General features: G+C 47.4%; 1 protein-coding gene across 1 annotated transcript in view; it reads right to left on the reverse strand.

Annotated features, from left to right (window-relative positions):
• LOC138638889 (sterile alpha motif domain-containing protein 12-like) overlaps positions 1–8809 on the reverse strand; it is a 51803-nt gene extending 42994 nt beyond the window's left edge. Inside the window, exon 1 of the mRNA XM_069728596.1 lies at positions 8455–8809. The gene's annotated coding sequence lies outside the window, so the exon portion shown is untranslated. The remainder of the gene's footprint in view (positions 1–8454) is intronic.
• Positions 8810–20507: the final 11698 nt, after the last annotated feature.

The raw sequence follows: 20507 nt of genomic DNA on the forward strand, positions 1-20507 counted from the left end.
CCCTTGGGGGCGCTCCAACTTTGGCGTCACGAACAGGATCTACTTAAGCCTGAAAAATCGGGTCATGTGCACCTAAGAACTGTGCCAGAATCGTATTTCAACTGTGAATTGCTTAAAGACTGCGTATTGCTATTTGCCGCAAAGATTCTCGCCAAAACCGGCGCCATTACCGCGCCACGAGGAGCGCAGGAGAAGAAGGGTGTGCCATGGGAGGAGACCACCAAAATGGCGCCAAAAGTGACGACCGCCCCCTCCGACTACGGCTGCAGGATGATGAGCTCAGGAATCCAGGAGCTCAAACCCCAGAATGGAGCAGTGTGCGTATGCTGCCGAAGCGCCAGGAGCAGAGATGGTGACCAACAGGTACCTGAACGACGGCGAAGTGACCCAGGACCATCTCGGGCGGCTGGAAGTGAATCTGAACTTGCCACTGCTGGAGGAACCGAGCCATCCCCTCCCGGACGTGGAGCCGACTACAGTGGAGGAATGGAAGTCGGAGCTGAGCGGGAGGGACGTACTGGAGGAATCGCAGTTCAAGCGGCAGCCAACTCTAGCGTCCTCATCAGCGGGGCGGATCATCATCTGTAGAACCATATCAGACGCAGGTACAGAAAACGCCCCTGCCCCACCGACCGCTCCCCGCCTGGACTGTGACCAACCCCCAGCCACCGTTCTGGTCCGAACGACTCCCAACACAGCCAACGAGACGCTGCACCCGCTACCGACATCCATGAGCAAACTGCTGGACGTGAGCCCTGAGGGGTATGACCAGGAAAGGGACAGACTTTTCCAAGTGGTGTAGTCCAGCCAGGGTGGCATTTGATACCTTGAAGAAGTGCTTTGCATCTGTGCCGATTCTCATACAGCCTGATATCACTCAGCCTTTTATTGTAGAAGTTGATGCGTCTGAAGTGAGGGTGGGGGCTGTATTTTCGCAGGGTGCGTCTCCTGGGAAATGGTGTCCATATGCATATTTTTCTAAAAAAAAATGTCATCTACGGAGCGACATTATGACATCTGTAACGAAACTCTTGGCAATCAAGTGGGTGTTTGAAGAGGGGCATCATGTTCTGGAGGGGGCAGTTCATCCGGTTTTGGCAATCATGGATCATAAGAATGTTGTATATCTAGAGATTGCGACACGTCTAATGCCTAGAAGGGCGAGACGGGCATTGTTCTTCACCAGGTTTAACTTTTTTGTTACATATAGGCCGGGGAACAAGAACATTAAGGCGGATGCCTTATCTTGTGGTTTTCCTGGGGTGGAGATAATTGTGAACCTGTTCCTATACTACAAAAAGGGTGGTTATTGCGTCTATATGCTCCGATCTTGAAAAAGAGGTAGTTGAGGCTCAGGGGGACGCCCCTGCTGCCTGTCCGACAGGCAAACTGTACCTGGGAATCTCCGTCTGAGAGTTCTTAGTGAACATCATGATTCGGTCTTGGCCGGACATCCCGGTAATAAAGCCACCACAGATCTTCTTAATTGGCGTTTCTGGTACTCAGGAGTACATCAGGATGTCCAGGAGTATGTGACCACCTGCAGTGTCTGTGCGCGTTCCAAAACCTTTCATACTCCTCCGTCTGGGTCTCTCCAACCATTGGTGATTCCCAGTAGACCTTGGACTCATTTATTGGTCCATTTTATCATGGATCTACTTGTGTCGGCAGGTAATGCTGTAATTTTGGTGGTGGTGGACAGATTCAGTAAGATGTTGTCAGGAACATGAGGTATTTGATTGTCTATTATCACACACACACTGAACTCTGCTACATCCAAGAGCTGAGCACAGACCCACGCTGTGGGCTTTTCCAACCCCCCTTCACTCTGCCTAGAGAGCTCTTCTCTCTTAGCCTGCAGGCAATTCCCTCCCCCCTGCTATATAGCATATATTGTGAGACCAGCGTCCCAGCAAGGTTCACTGATGAGTTTTATGGCTTTTAGCTGGGAAAGCCAGTCTTTTGTCTGAAACCATGTGCTTTTTTGTGTATCAGAGAGTTATTCAAGATGGACTAATTCCACCTCAAGTAGTGACATAGGTGTCCAAGTTACATATTCTGAATGTCCACCGAGAGATCTATAACTCACTGAAATCGCTAGGGTCTAAACCCAACGAAATGCAAGGAATGGATTTCTCCGTAAGCAGGTCATATATCTACTCTGTGTTTACACTTACAGGAACCCGCATGAAGTGGTGAGCATCTTGATCATTGTGTGGTGTTTCTACAAGGTTTATATGTCGAGATATGCGGAATGATGGTCTTTCATATGCTCAAGAAAGAGGAGTGTATTCCATAACTCAGTCCACTCAGTGATGTCACGACCAGAGGGCATATCTTAACCCTGCTGAGTTATGAGGGTGTCTTTTGCCGGGGAATTCAGCTATGACAGGCTGAGCAATCTGACCTGATGATAAATGGGGAAGATCCCCTCCCCAGCCCCCACACGGCATTCCATTGAATGATATAAATGAACCGTAAGTCGATTTTCTTCTGTTAATCCCTTTTTATTTGTAATTGCACTGTACATACAATACTTGTCTCATTTTATAATATGTTTGTGATACTTTTGTAAACACTGCCTATCTTTTGGAGTAAAATATATAAAATACTAGCTGTGTTTCTCCTTGCTATATAACATACTGTCATGTCCTCTGAAGTGAATTACGCTACTAATCTGGGTTGGCTCCACACCCGTTATTAATTAAGAAATCGGAGCTGCTGGCAGCGGATGTGTCCTGTGCGTTTGGGAAACCTGGCAGCGACGGACGGCGTTGATAATTAGTGGGACTAGTTATATTGCCCTCGCTGCAGTGTGCCCATCAGCCAGTACAAAGTAAGGCAGCCTTTCTGGCGACTAATTATCCTAGGTGCAGTAAAGTGTCAGACCTGAGGGTAAGGGGGACGCCAGAGAGCTGCAAGTTCCAAACCGGAAGAGGGATATTGGTAAATCCCCTTTAGAAAGAACTGGGGCAACCAAACAACCCCGATTCATTAGTGTGAGCAGTGGAGATGATAAAGATATCCTCCTTGTGATCCATGACAGATGTCACATTTTATTGTGCTACCCACTATCTCATCTCAGTGAGATAGTAAAGTTACATGGGATCTCTACCGATATTTTGTGTAACGGGGGGGGGTGCCGTTTATTTCCAAATTTTGGAGGGCATTTTGCACTCGTTTGTGGATCCACCTGCCATTCTCTTCAGCATTTCACATGCAGCCTAATGGACAAACTGAACGGGTTAACCAGAATTTTGAAACTTATCTTAGGTGTTTTATGTCTGCGAAACAGAATTTTCTACTTAACTCTAGCTGAATTCATGCTAAATAATCGTTGTAATGAGCCTACTGGTAAGTCCCTGTTTTTAGGGGCATACGGGTTTCATCCTCAGTTCAGCTCCGTTAATAAGTATTGTTCTTCTGCAATACCTGAATAATGATTTTCATAATCAATTACGCCTATGTGGAGTTATTGATAATTTGAGAAAGATGGGATCCAAAAATAAGAGTGTGGCTGATCGGAGACATTTGGTGGGTCAGGACCTGGGTGTTGGTGACTTGATGTGGTTGCCCTCAAAGAACATTAAGTTGAAGGTTCCCTCTTGGAAACTGGGTCCCAGGTTCATCGGTTTTTATAAGATTGTGACCGTCGTCAATCCCGTTTTAGGATTCATAATGTGTTTCATCGATCTCTACTCAAGAAATATGTTGTGTCCTCTGTACCATCACCACTACCGCAATCTCCAGTAATTGTGAATGGAAATTTGGAATTTCAAATACCAAGATCGTCGATTCTCACTTAGTTTGTTGGTCACTTCAGTATCTGGTTCTCTGGAAGAGATATGATCCCAAAGAGAGGATGTGGGTAACAGCATCTGACGCCCATGCGGCCAGGCTGATCCGGTCTTTTCACATAGCACACACTGATAAACCCGGTTCTGAGGTTCTAAAGGTCCCTCGTAGAGGGGGGGTACTAACACGGGTTTACCGCGACAGAGCAGCCAGAAGACCGCAGCGTCTGATTTCTCCTACTCCTGCACTGATTAGAAGCACTTCCCCTTCGTATTAAATGGTATAAATTTATTTTGGCAGTGCAGGGATTAATCTGCTCCGATGAGAGCTCCTGGAAAATTTCCTGCATTAAAGCTCTCAGCTGTGCACTGTTAGCCACTTCCATCTCCTATATAATCTGGACCCTGGATAGCACTCATTGTCAGAGTAGTTTATGCTGCATGGCTGTAAATTGTTGTTGGTTGTTCTTGGAGAAGGCGATTGGTGGATTTATCTGTGACTGTTGCTAGGTTTCATTGTGTGATAATCCCCTTTCTTTGGTTTAACCACATCCGTCACTCCCTGATGCATTCCTCCGTTATATGTGTGAGTATATTTGCAAGTTTGGTATTTTCTGTTACCCCTGTTCATCTTACCTTGTTAGTCTGGTTGGTACATTACAGTACACTACTAATCCCCTCTTCCCTGGGTGGCGGAAGGGTACATATTGAGGGCAGATTCAAGAGGCCCCAGCCTCTTCACCATCGGACATAATCTGGTTAACGGAGCGAGCTAGGGTGCCCCTAGCGTTAGGGACAGGGAAATACCCAGCAACAGAGTCATAACACTGTCATTGTGTTGTTCTGAACTGTTGGACTTTACTTGCTGTAACTTTTAGTGCACCTAAATCCACCCGCCCAGCTATTGTCTTGGGAACCCAGCTTAGTGATAATAGATAATGACAATAATACAGGGCAGAATACAATACCTACACATCTACTATATAATTGTCTAAGGGTCACTTCCGTTTGTCCTTCTGTCTTTCTGTCTGTCACGGATATTCATTGGTCGCGGCCTCTGTCTGTCATGGAAATCCAAGTCGCTGATTGGTCTCACCAGCTGCCTGTCATGGCTGCCGCGACCAATCAGTGACGGCCACAGTTCAATTAGTCCCTCCCTACTCCCCTGCAGTCAGTGCCCGGCGCCTGCTCCATACTCCCCGCAGTCACCGCTCACACAGGGTTAATGCCAGCAGTAACGGACCGTGTTATGCCGCGGGTAACTCACTCCGTTACCGCTGCTATTAACCCTGTGTGACCAAGTTTTTACTATTGATGTTGCCTATGCAGCATCAATAGTAAAAAGATCTAATGTTAAAAATAATTTAAAAAAAAAACCTGCTATTATCACGCTTCCCCTCGGCGACCTAGCACGCCACCAGTGCTGCAGCTTCACCACGTGCTGACCTCCGGATCTCTTTAGCGCCGCTGTACACTACACACACCAGATGTACACATTGCATTTAGTGTGGTGATAGCCATTACATTGTCAGAGGGATCCCCCTACTCACCATGCGCATTATCCTTCCATTCCAGATAAATTGAACTGTTCTGAAGAAGGTCCATCTGGGACCGAAAACGTTCAACAAACAAACCGGTTCTATGTCTGGATAATAATAAACTGAAATTGTTACTTTTTCACAATTTTTGAGTGCCGGGTGATTCTTGAATACTCCCCTCCAGTCACCGCTCACACAGGGTTAATGCCAGCAGTAACGGACCGTGTTATGCCGCGGGTAACTCACTCCGTTACCGCCACTATTAACCCTGTGTGACCAAGTTTTTACTATTGATGCTGCCTAATGTTAAAAATAATAATTAAAAAAAAACCTGCTATTCTCACCTTCCGTAGTCCGACGATGCGCTCACGCCTGCCGCCAGCTTCCGTTCGCGAGACCGCTAAGTGATCTGGGTAATTTCGAAATGCATCCTGGAAACGCAAGATCTACGTTGGATCCCAGGGGGTGAGTTTATAACTATTTTTTATTTTAATTATTTTTTTTAACAGGGATATGGTGCCCACACTGCTAAATACTACGTGGGCTGAGTTAGATACCGCATGGCTGCTATATACTACCTGGCCAGTGTTAGATAATATGTGGGCTGTGTTCTATACTGCGTGGGCTGCGTTATATACTACATGGCTGCTATATACTACGTGGGCAGTGTTATATACTACGTGGCTGTGTTCTATACTGCGTGCTATATACGTGGCCACTATTAGATACTATGTGGCCTGTGCTGTATATTACGTGGCCAGTGTTACATACTATGTGGGCTGTTTTATATATTGCGTGGCTGTTATATATTGTGTGGGCTGTGTTATATACTACGTGGGCTGTTATTTACTGCGTGGCCTATATTAACGCATCGGGTATTCTAGAATATGTATGTATGTATATAGCAGCCACATGGTATATATTACAGGCCACGTAGTACTCCTATATAGGTGGCCTGTGCTATATACTATGTGGCTGCTATATACATACATACATATTCTAGAATACCCGATGCGTTAGAATCAGGCCACCATCTAGTTATAAATAATCTTACACCGAGTGTTAGTGATACCCACCCTGGGGTATTACGGACGTGCCAACCGACAAACTAAGGCCTCATTCAGACCTCGTACATAAAGAAGTCCTATTTTCATCAGTGTTTTGGATAAGATTTTCTCCAGTATTTGGTCAGTGTTTTTTTTTTTTACCATCAGTGATTTTCTTGTATGAAAAAAATAAGTTGTGACTCTCCTGCTCATTACAAAGTTAAAACGGACACGGATTGTGCGCGGACGGCCGTGTGAGCGATCACTGACTTTCAAGACTTGGATAGATCATTTCATCTATGTCTCAGATCAAAGACAGATGCCTCCATGATTTTTTTTGTGGACGCAGTACGTTAATAAAGCATGGACATGTGAAGAGCATTGGTGGCTCAGTGGTTAGCACTGTACTGTATATAGGGCAGCATGTTGGCTCAGTGATTAGCATTGTACTCTAGATAGGGCAGCACAGTGGCTAGCATTGTAGTGTATGTAGGACAGCAAGGTGGCTCAGTGGTTAGCATTGTACTTTATATAGGGCAGCATGTTGGCTCAGTGATTAGCATTGTACTCTAGATAGGGCAGCACAGTGGCTCAGTGGTTGGGCTGTACTGTATGTAGGGCAGGAAGGTGGCTCAGTGGTTAGCATTGTACTTTATATAGGGCAGCATGGTGACTCAGTGATTAGCATTGTACTGTAAATAGCGCAGATCTGTGGCTCAGTGGTTAGCACTGCACTGTAATTAGGGCAAAACTGCGGCTCAGTGGTTAGCACTACTGTAAATAGGGCAGCACAGTGGCTAGCATTGTAGTGTATGTAGGGCAGAACAGTGGCTCAGTGGTTAGCACTGTACTTTATATAGGGCAGCATGATGGCTCAGTGGTTAGCATTGTACTGTTTATATGGCAGAAATGTCGCTCAGTGGTTAGCACTGTACTGTAAATAGGGCAGCGCAGTGACTCAGTGGTTAGCACTGTACTGTATATAGGGCAGCACGGTGGTTCAGTGGTTAGCACTGTACTTTATATAGGGCAGCACGGTGGCTCAGTGGTTAGCATTATGCTGTATATAGGACAGGACTGTAGCTCAGTAGTTAGCACTGTACTGTAAATAGGGCAGCACGGTGGTTCAGTGGTTAGCACTGTACTTTATATAGGGCAGCATGGTGGCTCAGTGGTTAGCATTGTGATGTATATGGCAGAAATGTGGCTCAATGGTTAGCACTGTACTGTAAATTGGCCAACAGAGTGGCTCAGTGGTTAGCACTGTACTGTAAATAGGGCAGCGTGGTGGCTCAGTGGTTAGCATTGTGCTGTATATAAGAGAACTGTAGCTCAGTGGTTGCACTGTACTGTAAATAGGGCAGCAGAGTGGCTCAGTGGTTAGCACTGCACTAAATAGGGCAGCACGGTGGCTCACTGGTTAGCATTGTGCTGTATATAGGTCAGAACTGTAGCTTAGTGGTTAGCACTGTACTGTAAATAGGGCAGCAGAGTGGCTCAGTGGTTAGCACTGCACTGTAAATAGGGCAGCACGGTGGCTCACTGGTTAGCATTGTGCTGTATAGGGCATAACTGTAGCTCAGTGGTTAGCACTGTACTGTAAATAGGGCAGCACGGTGGCTCAATGGTTAGCACTGTACTGTAAATAGGGCAGCAGAGTGGCTCAGTGGTTAGCACTGTACTGTAAATAGGGCAGCACAGTGGCTCAGTGGTTAGCACTGTACTGTCAATAGGGCAGTACAGTGGCTAGCACTGTAGCTTTGTGTCCCATTAAAGAACAACATCTTCAAGGAGCTAGTATGTTTTCCTTGTGTTTGCAATGGTTACCTCCCACCTTCCGCATACATATTGATAGCGAATGTAGATTGTGAGCCCCTTGGTGGAATATGATGGCGCCATATAAGTGAGTGCAATGGATAAATAAGAATGATAAATTATAATGGGTGCGGTTTGTGTTCTATCTATAAAAAGGGCAAGACACGTACACGATTCCCGAGTGTCTGAGAGGCCTTAGGTACATACCCCGGAGTCTCCAGGTGTGCACACGTCACACGTATGACATCACAGTGTGATTACCTTATTACTGTACAGTCGTCCTCGGTGTCTTCTTCACCGCACTAGAAGCAGAGACTCATCTCTGACCACATTTCCTCCAGGCCTGGAATGAGAGGTCTCCAACTGTGAAGCCTGAGACCAAATATTCTTCTTGTGTTATGTCTCCGGCTATATGTCCTCCTCATATATGGTGCAAGGTCTACGTGGAGCTTCTCCTTGTCTCAGTCATGTCTCAGAAATACTCTTCCAATATGGAGCCTAGGACATCTTCACCTGGCCAGACGCTCTTGTTCCAGTGTCCTGACCCTGTGTTCCCTACAGACTGGTCCCTGGCACTCGGAGCCTCCTCGTCTTTCCTTTGCTGCCGCACCTTTCTGCTTCCCTAATCCTGTGTGTACTCCGCCTCTCTCCTGATCTTCCCCCTTACCTGTCCATGCTCGCCCGGTGGCACGCCTCTCTCCCAGGTGCAGGTAACAGCTGGGATAGGATGGTCCTCATACAGTAACACGGCCTGAGGGCAGAATACTCCACACTGGCGTCACCGGCATCTCGTATCATCCAGTGCAGCAGAAGAAAACATGGGCACGAGTGGTTCCTTCATATAGAAAGCCATGAGACTGAAGTGTCGGATTCTATAGACCTTTAATTAAAGTCTGCAGAACTGGAAGACCCTCTGTGTACAGCAGCACGCTAACCCTCAACAGGGGATGACGTCTGGGAAGAGATGCACAGGGCAAGTACATCACCCCGGAGAGCAGCCGCCATCAGAAGTATGGCATCTTGAGTAGTGATGAGCGAGCACTAACATGGGAGACCCGAGTATTTTTACCGCGATCCCCCCTCCCCCCCCCCCGGGGGTTCTGTTAAGGTCTAAAAACATCTGAAAATGATGGAAACACTGCGCAAATGACACAGGAACATAATGGGGATCGCCCCTGGAAGCATTCCTGACTCCTAGGTCACAGCTGTAAACAATGTCAGAGTTTCACGCCATTTTTACAAGCGCACCAAAAAACACTAAAAGGAAGCCAAAACGGATTTTGCTGGGAAATATGTAAAGAAACATCCTTTCCAGGCTCATGACTTGCAGATAAGGCAAAATTATTAACACCAGAGTAAAATGTTCCTCCACCACTTAAGGTACCGTCACATTTAGCGACGCTGCAGCGATCTAGACAACAATGACGATCGCTGCAGCGTCGCTGTGTGGTCGCTGGAGAGCTGTCACACAGACAGCTCTCCAGCGACCAACGATCCCGAAGTCCCCTGGTAACCAGGGTAAACATCGGGTTAGTAAGCGCAGGGCCGCACTTAGTAACCCGATGTTTACCCTGGTTACCAGCGTAAACGTAAAAAAACCCAAACACTACATACTTACATTCCAGTGTCTGTCCTCCGGCGCTCTGCTTTTCTGCACTGTGTAAGCGCCATCCGGAAAGAACAGCGGTGACGTCACCGCTGTACTCTGCTTTACGGCCGGCCGGTGCTAGTGCAGAGAAGCAGAGCGCCGGAGGACAGACACCAGAATGTAAGTATGTAGTGTTTGGTTTTGCTTACGTTTACGCTGGTAAACAAGGTAAACATCGGGTTACTAAGTGCGGCCCTGCGCTTAGTAACCCGATGTTTACCCTGGTTACCAGTGAAGACATCGCTGAATCGGCGTCACACACGCCGATTCAGCGATGTCTGCGGGAGATCCAGCGACAAAATAAAGTTCTGGACTTTCTGCTCCGACCAACGATGTCACAGCAGGATCCAGATCGCTGCTGCCTGTCAAACACAACGATATCGCTAGCCAGGACGCTGCAACGTCACGGATCGCTAGCGATATCGTTGTTAAGTTGGCCAGTGTGAAGGTACCTTTAGGCTTAGTTCACACGCAGTGTTATTGAAGCGTCTTTCCACTTTAACATTGCTTTCAACCACTACAAATGCATTCACTGGGAAATGTCATTGTAACATTTAACACCCCTAGCTGGCCATGTGGTGTGTGACACATTAGCAGACCCATCTTGTTTCATTTATGAAGGAGGGACTCTTAAAGTCATAAAGCCTATTTTTAGAAGGGCATCAGGCAGCATTAATATTCTTAAAGGGCCATTATTAAACAGTGGGTCTCCTATGCTTTTGCAGCGCCCCAGAGTCCTGGTCATTGCAGTAATGTTATTCTTCCACCAGGAGGAGTGATGTTACGTCTGAAGACAATGAAGGAGATCTTCTGTCCAGGTATCACAACCACAATACACACTTCACACTCCAGGCCGCCAGGGGGAGCCATGCTTCTATCTATTAGGGCACTCCTCACAATTAGGTAAAACTGGTGGTCTGGACAGAAAGTTAGGCAGAACGAAGGAGGAGAGGAGATGCAGACGGAGGTCTGTGCGAGAACGAGGGTTCACGGAGCTGCGCCTGCCACACGTGCGGCAGCATCCAAAGAAAGAGACATTGAAAGGAATTGTGTTGCAGTGAGTGAGAAACGAAGTCTGTCATGATTCCAATGGCAGGGAATCACAAAAGGACAAGCACCAACGAGCTCTAGGGTGATGGAACCTGAGCTGACCGCGACCCTAAACCTGAACACACAAATAACAATAGCCGGGGAACGTGCCTACGTTGATCCTAGACGTCTCGCACCAGCCGAAGATCTAACTTCCCCTATTAGAAGAAACACAGACCTCTCTTGCCTCCAGAGAAATACCCCACAGAAATAGCAGCCCCCCACATATAATGACGGTGAAATGAGAGGAAGGCACATACACAGTATGAAAACAGATTCAGCAAAATGAGGCCCGCTAAAACTAGATAGCAGAGGATACAAAAGTAAACTGCGCGGTCAGCAAAAAACCCTTCAAAAAACCATCCTGTAATTACTTGAACTCATGTTCCAACTCATGGAACATGAGGAGCAATTACAGCCCACTAAAGCAACCAGCAGCAAAGAGACAATTATATGCAAGCTGGACAAGACAAAAATAAAGCAAAACGTGGAACAAGAAAATCAAAACTTAGCTTGTCCTGAAGATTACTGAAGCCAGAAGCTGAGGTAACAAAACACTCTGATAACCTTGATAGCCGGCGGGGAAATGACAAGAAAGCCCGGTTAAATAGGAAACTCCCAAATCCTAATAGAACAGGTGGACACCAGAGACAGCAGAACACAAATCACCCAGTACCATCAGTAACCACCAGAGGGAGCCCAAAAACAGAACCCACAACAGTCCCCCCCCTTTGAGGAGGGGTCACCGAACCCTCACGAGAACCACCAGGGCGACCAGGATGAGCCCTATGAAAAGCGCGGACCAAATCATCAGCATGAACATCAGAGGCAACCACCCAAGAATTATCCTCCTGACCATAACCCTTCCACTTGACCAAATATTGGAGTTTCCGTCTGGAAACACGAGAATCCAAGATCTTCTCCACAACATACTCCAATTCTCCCTCCACCAGCACCGGAGCAGGAGGCTCAAGCGAAGAAACAACAGGTACCTCATACCTCCGCAACAACGACCGATGGAACACATTATGAATAGCAAACGATGCCGGGAGATCCAAACGAAACGACACAGGGTTAAGAATTTCCAAGATCCTATAAGGACCGATGAACCGAGGCTTGAACTTAGGAGAAGAGACCTTCATAGGAACAAAACGAGAAGACAACCACACCAAGTCCCCAACACGAAGTCGAGGACCCACGCGGCGACGGCGATTAGCAAACTGCTGAGCCTTCTCCTGGGACAACTTCAAATTGTCCACCACATGACTCCAAATCCGATGCAACCCATCCACCACCATGTCCACTCCAGGATAATCAGAAGGCTCCACCTGACCAGAGGAAAAACGAGGATGAAACCCCGAATTACAAAAGAAAGGAGAAACCAAGGTAGCAGAACTAGCCCGATTATTAAGGGCAAACTCGGCCAGCGGCAAAAAGGTAACCCAGTCATCCTGATCAGCAGAAACAAAACACCTCAAATAAGTTTCCAAGGTCTGATTAGTTCGCTCCGTCTGGCCATTCGTCTGAGGGTGGAATGCAGACGAAAAGGACAAATCAATGCCCATCTTAGTGTGCTGTTCCATGTATATTCCTCAGTTTCCATGTATGTTGTTATATTTTACTCTGTTGCCACCCAATGGCCTTTTTCTGTATGGCAGCTTGTTTTTCATGTATTTCTTGTGGGCATGTCTTACATCCGGTTCAGGGGTCAAATCTTCTCTTCCTCTGGCAGCCATTTCCAGTTTACTTTCTGTTGTGAGAGGACGTGCTTTTGAACTGGGCTTAGGAAGGCATCAGTCTTTCGACCACTCTCTCATGCTGCTCACACTTGCAGACACACTTGGTGCTACATCTTACTGTACCCTGTCTACCCTGCATTTCTGGAGAAGTTCTGTATTACCAGTTATACGCTGTATGTCCAGATCTACAAAATAAACAAGTCTGGATTACACAATCCCTGGAGTGCATCATCTCTCTGGACGCTGAGCAGCATTGGTCCTGTCTGCCTCATATCGAGGAAATACGAAGGTACGATTATCTCTCACAACTCTTATTAGTCTGCGACACCTTCATTCGCCTCATGTGGGGACAGAACAGTCGAAAGACTGCCTTGAAGCCCGGCCAGAATCACCCTTATATCACTATTCACGTGCCCGCTCTCTGCCCGCTCACATACTGCAGCCCTGCTCTGCTAAGAAATCTCCTGCAGCATCACCTCAGACTGCATTGTACATAAAGACTCTCTGTGTATTATACCACACTGCTGCAGATCGTCGGACCGCAGAACCCCACAATTCTCCAACAACACCTTGGGAATCTTATCAGGGGGTCGCAACTAAGCTGCACCGCAATTTCCAGCCCCCAATTCAAAGGTTCAGTTTCTTAAAGGGACAGCGCACCTTAAATCAAAATGGCCGAAAAGGACCTTCCACAGTTCCCCAATGCTGAAACAGAGCAAATACAACCTGATACTGTCCATTATGAAGACCAGGAAGCGGAGCCCGCTTCCACAGCAGACCCAGATGCACGACCAGTACGTTCCATCAAGCCAACATTAAAGGTCCTCGAGAATTACTGTTCCACAAGGGATGAGTTCAATGACAACTTGGACGACCTATGGGAACGAGTCGCCTCCCTTATGTCAAGCGTCCAACGCCATAAAAATGATGCAGCGGGTTTACAGGACACTATAAGACAGCTAGACGTGGCCCACGGCAGATACAAGAGACTGTCCACAAAGTATGCTGCCTTCCTAAAAGAATCTAAAATCGACGAAGCCCTATCAGAGTTAAGCAAGGCAGATTCCACAGACAGAGAAAGGGACGCCGCCGTGCAAGACGCCAAAGATAAAGCGGAGCTTCGTATCACCCATCTGCAAGAAACTAGATCGCACAGGTCAGCCTCGTCTAAACACTCTGCTCGGTCATACAAATCATCCTGCTCAAGAACTTCAGCCCTCAGCGACAGAATCCTAGAGGCCCGTTTAAATGCAGAGCGGTCCAAACTAAGACGTTCATACACCGAGAAGAAAGCAGAAGCAGAGGCTCGAGCAAAGATTCTTCAAACAGAAGCAGAAGCGAAGAGAGCAGAAGCAGAGGCTCGAGCAAAGATTCTTCAAACAGAAGCAGAAGCGAAGAGAGCAGAAGCAGAGGCTCGAGCAAAGATTCTTCAAACAGAAGCAGAGGCTCAAGCAAGGATTCTTCAAACAGAAATGGAGGAAGAAATTGCATTAGCCGAAGTAAAAATACTCGAGCAAGCATTGAAGCAAAACCTCGACCCAATTTGCCTGCCACCACAGGAAGAAGACGACCCAGCTGTTCGTACCAGAGACTACGTGCAGAAACAGATACCTGCAGCGCACACCTTCTCCAGTGACGTTCAACCCAACATTGCGGAAACGTCCAAGTCAGCCCAACCTATGGTGCCAGTATCGCCCACAGCCCCTACAGAGACCCAAGACCAACGCCGTGATGTACCCCCTCAGGAGCAATCATCATCGCAAGACGACCACAAGGCACACTCCAGCCCGCCTCCACAGTTCAAGCAGCAGTCATCGGAATCTCTAGAGGTTAAACCACAGCTCAACCCTGCAGCGACATCATTCTACCCGGGAACAATTCACCCTTCCACGCCACACAGCTTATACGCCCGAGGGGCACCACAAGCTAATATGGTAACAAGGAGTGAAGGATCAGACATGTCCGAGTTTGCCAGGTTCATGGTGAGCAGGGAGCTAATCAGCACTAGCCTCTCAAAATTCGACGACCGTGCAGAGAACTACAGAGCCTGGAAAGCAACCTTCAAGGCCGCCATTGCTGATCTCAACCTATCCGCGGAGCAGGAGCTCGACCTCATGGTAAAATGGTTGGGTCCTGAATCCACAAACCGTATCAAGAGTCTTAGGACCGTCTATGTGGGGCAAGCTGAAGCAGGTCTCGCTGCTGCCTGGCAGAGACTCGAAAGAACCTACGGCAGCGCTGAAGCCATAGAAAAGTCCCTATTCAAGAGACTGCAGAACGTTCCAAGGATCAACCTTAAGGAAGCCCACAAGCTTCTGGACTTAAGTGATCTGCTTATGGAGCTGGAACTTGCTAAAAGAGACCCTCGTCTGTCAGGACTGTGCTACCTGGACACTGCCCATGGGGTCAACCCAATCATCTCAAAGCTGCCACATAGTCTGCAAGAGAAGTGGGCAGTGTGTGTCTCCAGGTATAAAAGGTCACATGACGTCACCTTTCCTCCGTTCATTCAGTTCTGCAAGTTCATTGACGAACAAGCCCAAATGAGGAACGACCCTAGCCTCGACTTCCTGGAGTCTAACACTGCAGCTCCAGCAACACCTTCATCAAGGTATGAAAGCGTCGCACATAGACGCAAGGACTCAAGGAACAGTGTAAGAGTCAGAAAGACTAACCTGCCATCACCTGCAGTACCTGCCGACAAGCAGTACACTATTCCGTCGAGGGATAAGTCTTTCAATCGTGAGTGTCCCATTCACAAAAAACCACACTCACTGAACAAATGTAGAGGCTTCAGGTCCAAAACCATGCAGGAGCGCAAGAAAATCCTCAACGAACTTGGGGTATGTTTCAAGTGCTGCGCTTCATCAGAACACATGGCCAAGGACTGTAAATCTGCCATTAAGTGTGAAGAGTGTCATAGCGACAGACACCCATCAGCCTTGCACCCAGGCTCAGCCACCAGCGATCCAGCAGTCGCAGTTACCTCTGGTCCCGCTACAAACCATGGCGGGGAGCCACAGAATCACGCCAAGTCCACCACAGCTGTGTCCTGCTCATGCTCAGAGGTATGTGGGGAGAATCAAAGTGCTAAATGCTGTGCCAGGATATGCCTAATCAGAGTCTATCCAGAAGGGCAACCAGAGAAGGCTGTAAAAATGTATGCCATCATTGACGATCAGAGCAATCGATCCCTAGCTGGACCTAAGTTCTTTGAAGCCTTTAGAATCAAGAGACCAGCAACGCCCTACACTCTGAATACTTGCTCGGGGCGCATAGAGACTAGCGGCAGAAGAGCACAAGGTTTCATCGCTTCTCCTGTCAATGAAGACGTAGAAATACCCCTACCTACGCTAATTGAATGCGATCAAATACCAGACCAAAGGGATGAGATCTCTACCCCGGAAGCTGCTTTCCACCAACCACACTTAAGGCACCTAGCCAGCGTTATCCCACCTTTGGACACAGATGCTGAAATCCTACTTCTGCTCGGCAGAGACAATTTGAGGATACATAAGGTCCGCCAACAGTGTAATGGTCCTGACTACGCCCCCTACGCCCAGAGACTTGACTTGGGGTGGGTAGTCATAGGAAATGTATGCTTGGACCAAACAGGAGTCCACTCCTTTAAGACGTACGTACGCCGAGACGGGCGCACTACCTTCTGCAAACCATGTCCTCATCACTATGAGGTGAAGGAAAAGCTTCCAGATTCCGTAGAGCTGCCTGATGTTATCCCGTCTCCCTATGCAGACGACTTGGGAAAATTGGTGTTTCATACCACTAAGGATGACAACAAAGTAGCCCCATCTATGGAAGACAAGGAATTTGTCAGGATAATGGACAATGAGTTCCTTAAGGACGAAACCAATCACTGGGTTTTCCCCTTACCCTTCCGAGCTACCAGGGTAAGGCTCCCGAACAATCGTGAACAAGCCTTGTCCAGATTTAACTCTCTCCAGCGCACGCTAAGCAATAAACCGGAGATGAAAGAACACATTGTCACCTTTATGGGCAAAATATTCCATAACAACCATGCGGAGCTAGCGTCTCCCTTAAAGGAAAATGAGGAGTGCTGGTACCTACCCTCATTTGGAGTATATCACCCGAAGAAACCTAAACAAATTAGAGTTTTCTTTGATTCAAGCGCCAAACATCAAGGCGTATCTCTCAATGATGTCCTCCTCACAGGTCCTAATCTGACAAACAACTTAGTAGGAGTGTTGATGAGGTTCAGGAAAGAGCCCATTGCCATCACCGCCGACATTGAACAGATGTTCCACTGTTTCATAGTCCGAGAGGACCACAGGAATTTCCTCAGGTTCCTGTGGTACAAGGACAATGACCCCAGCAAAGAGATGGTGGAGTATCGCATGCGGGTGCACGTATTCGGGAACAGCCCTTCACCCGCTGTGGCAACATATGGCCTGCGGAGAACCGCACAAGAAGGAGAGTCCGAGTATGGAACAGACGCCAGAGACTTTGTAGAGAAAGACTTCTACGTAGATGATGGACTAAAATCTCTACCTACAGAAGAAGCTGCAATCGACCTACTCAAAAGGACCCAACATATGCTGTACCGAGCTAAGCTTAGACTGCACAAAATTGCTTCAAACAGCCCGGCTGTCATGAGAGCCTTTGAGTCAAGCGACCACACACCTGGATTCAAGGACATAGACTTGGAACCAGACCGTCCGCCGGTGCAGAGAAGCTTAGGCCTGAGGTGGAACCTGTCAGCCGACACCTTCGGATTCCAAATCAACTGTGCAGACAAACCATTCACTAAACGTGGTGTCCTGTCAGTGGTAAATAGCCTGTATGACCCACTGGGATTCGTAGCACCAATTACCATACAAGGTAAATCCCTTCTGAGACAGCTGTCCGAAACTGTCAAGGACTGGGATACCCCTCTACCTCCTGATAAGGAACCAAAATGGGAAACCTGGAAGCAGTCTTTGTGTGCCTTGGATAAAATCCATATAACGAGATGCTACGCTGGAATCTCACTTGCTAGCACTAGGACGGAACTCCATGTGTTCTCGGATGCATCCACAGAGGCCATTGCAGCTGTTGTCTACCTGAAGGTAACGGGATCTGACAATTAAGATCATGTTGGGTTCGTTTTCGGCAAAGCTAAGTTGGCTCCCAAGCCTGACCACACTATTCCCAGGCTGGAACTCTGTGGGGCTGTGCTTGCAGTAGAACTCGCAGACTTTATTCAGCATGAGCTAAATAGATGACGTACAATACTACAGTGACAGTAAAGTTGTCTTAGGTTACATCTACAACCAAACAAGGCGCTTCTACGTGTACGTCAGTAACTGCATTGAGAGAATAAGAAGGTCTTCCAAACCTGAACAGTGGCACTATATCCCATCTGAACTTAATCCAGCCGACCATGCCACTAGACCTATGTCTATAAATTCCTTTGCTAACTCTTCTTGGCTTTCAGGTCCAAAGTTTCTGCTGGAACAGAAGGGAAGTGAATGTGTTCAGGAAGTCTTCAGCATCCAGGATCCGGACGATGATCCAGAAGTCCGCTCCGAGGTCAGTGCTCTGGCCACGAACGCTAAACGAACCTCCACCCTCGGTTGTCAGCGCTTTGAACGCTTCTCCAATTGGATGAAACTCATTAAGACTATTGCAAGGTTAGTCCACATTGCGAGATCTTATCACAAGCCACATGGAGACAAAGACTGTCATGGTTGGCACGTCTGCCAAAAAATACTACCAATCGAGGACATTCCGGTAGGATAAACTATGAACAGAACACTGCACTACTATTTGTCCATTGGATTACAGTGGGTCAGAGATAGTTTGGCCTAGTGCGCCTTCTCTGATCCGAAGATGGGTTTTCCATTGGATTATCTCAGAAACTGGCTTAATGTTTATCTTGCTTAAAGTTATTATTGCATTACATGCATGTTTGGTTTCACTTTCTAGGTTGTTGGACTTTTTAAGGACATTTATATAGTGAAATCCCTTACGGAATTTCAGACGGGGAGTGTGCTGTTCCATGTATATTCCTCAGTTTCCATGTATGTTGTTATATTTTACTCTGCTGCCACCCAATGGCCTTTTTCTGTATGGCAGCTTGTTTTTCATGTATTTCTTGTGGGCATGTCTTACATCCGGTTCAGGGGTCAAATCTTCTCTTCCTCTGGCAGCCATTTCCAGTTTACTTTCTGTTGTGAGAGGACGTGCTTTTGAACTGGGCTTAGGAAGGCATCAGTCTTTCGACCACTCTCTCATGCTGCTCACACTTGCAGACACACTTGGTGCTACATCTTACTGTACCCTGTCTACCCTGCATTTCTGGAGAAGTTCTGTATTACCAGTTATACGCTGTATGTCCAGATCTACAAAATAAACAAGTCTGGATTACACAATCCCTGGAGTGCATCATCTCTCTGGACGCTGAGCAGCATTGGTCCTGTCTGCCTCATATCGAGGAAATACGAAGGTACGATTATCTCTCTCACAACTCTTATTAGTCTGCGACACCTTCATTCGCCTCATGTGGGGACAGAACACTTAGCACAGAATGTCCGCCAAAATCTAGACACAAACTGGGATCCCCTGTCAGAAACGATGTTCTCCGGAATCCCATGCAAACGAACCACGTTCTGGAAAAACAGAGGGACCAACTCAGAGGAGGAAGGCAACTTAGGCAAGGGTACAAGATGAACCATTTTAGAAAAGCGGTCACACAACCCAGATAACAGACATTTTTTGAGAGACAGGGAGATCCGAAATAAAGTCCATGGAAATGTGCGTCCAAGGCCTCTTCGGGATAGGCAAAGGTGACAACAATCCACTGGCTCGAGAACAGCAAGGCTTAGCCCGAGCACAAACCTCACAAGACTGCACAAAAGAACGCACATCCCTCGACAAGGAAGGCCACCAAAAAGACCTGGCCACCAAGTCTCTAGTACCAAATATTCCAGGATGACCTGCCAACGCAGAAGAATGGACCTCGGAGATGACTCTACTGGTCCAACTATCCGGAACAAACAGTCTCTCAGGCGGACAACGATCAGGTTTACCCGCCTGAAACTCCTGCAAAGCACGTCGCAAGTCTGGGAAGACGGCCAACAAAATCACCCCATCCCTAAGGATACCAGTGGGCTCAGAATTTCCAGGGGATTCAGGCACAAAACTCCTAGAAAGAGCATCCGCCTTCACATTCTTTGAACCTGGCAGGTATGAAACCACAAAATTGAAACGAGAGAAAAACAGTGACCAACGAGCCTGTCTAGGATTCAGACGCCTGGCAGACTCAAGGTAAATCAGATTTTTGTGATCAGTCAAGACCACCACACGATGTCTAGCACCCTCCAGTCAATGACGCCACTCCTCAAATGCCCACTTCATGGCCAAAAGTTCCCGATTACCCACATCATAATTCCGCTCAGCGGGCGAAAATTTTCTAGAAAAGAACGCACATGGCTTCATCACCGAGCAATCGGAGCTTCTCTGTGACAAAACCGCCCCCGCTCCAATCTCGGAAGCATCAACCTCAACTTGGAAAGGAAGCGAAACATCAGGCTGACGCAACACAGGAGCAGAAGAAAACCGGCGTTTAAGTTCCCGAAAGGCCTCCACAGCCGCAGGAGACCAATCAGCAACATCAGCACCCTTCTTAGTCAAATCCGTCAAAGGCTTAACAACACTAGAAAAATTAGTTATAAAACGACGATAGAAATTAGCAAAGCCTAAGAACTTCTGCAGACTCTTAAGAGATGCAGGCTGCGTCCAGTCACAAATAGCCCGAACCTTGACGGGATCCATCTCAATAGTAGAAGGGGAAAAAATATACCCCAAGAAAGAAATCTTCT

The sequence above is a fragment of the Ranitomeya imitator genome, chromosome 5 (genome assembly GCF_032444005.1).
Source record: "Ranitomeya imitator isolate aRanImi1 chromosome 5, aRanImi1.pri, whole genome shotgun sequence".
NCBI lineage: Eukaryota > Metazoa > Chordata > Amphibia > Anura > Dendrobatidae > Ranitomeya > Ranitomeya imitator.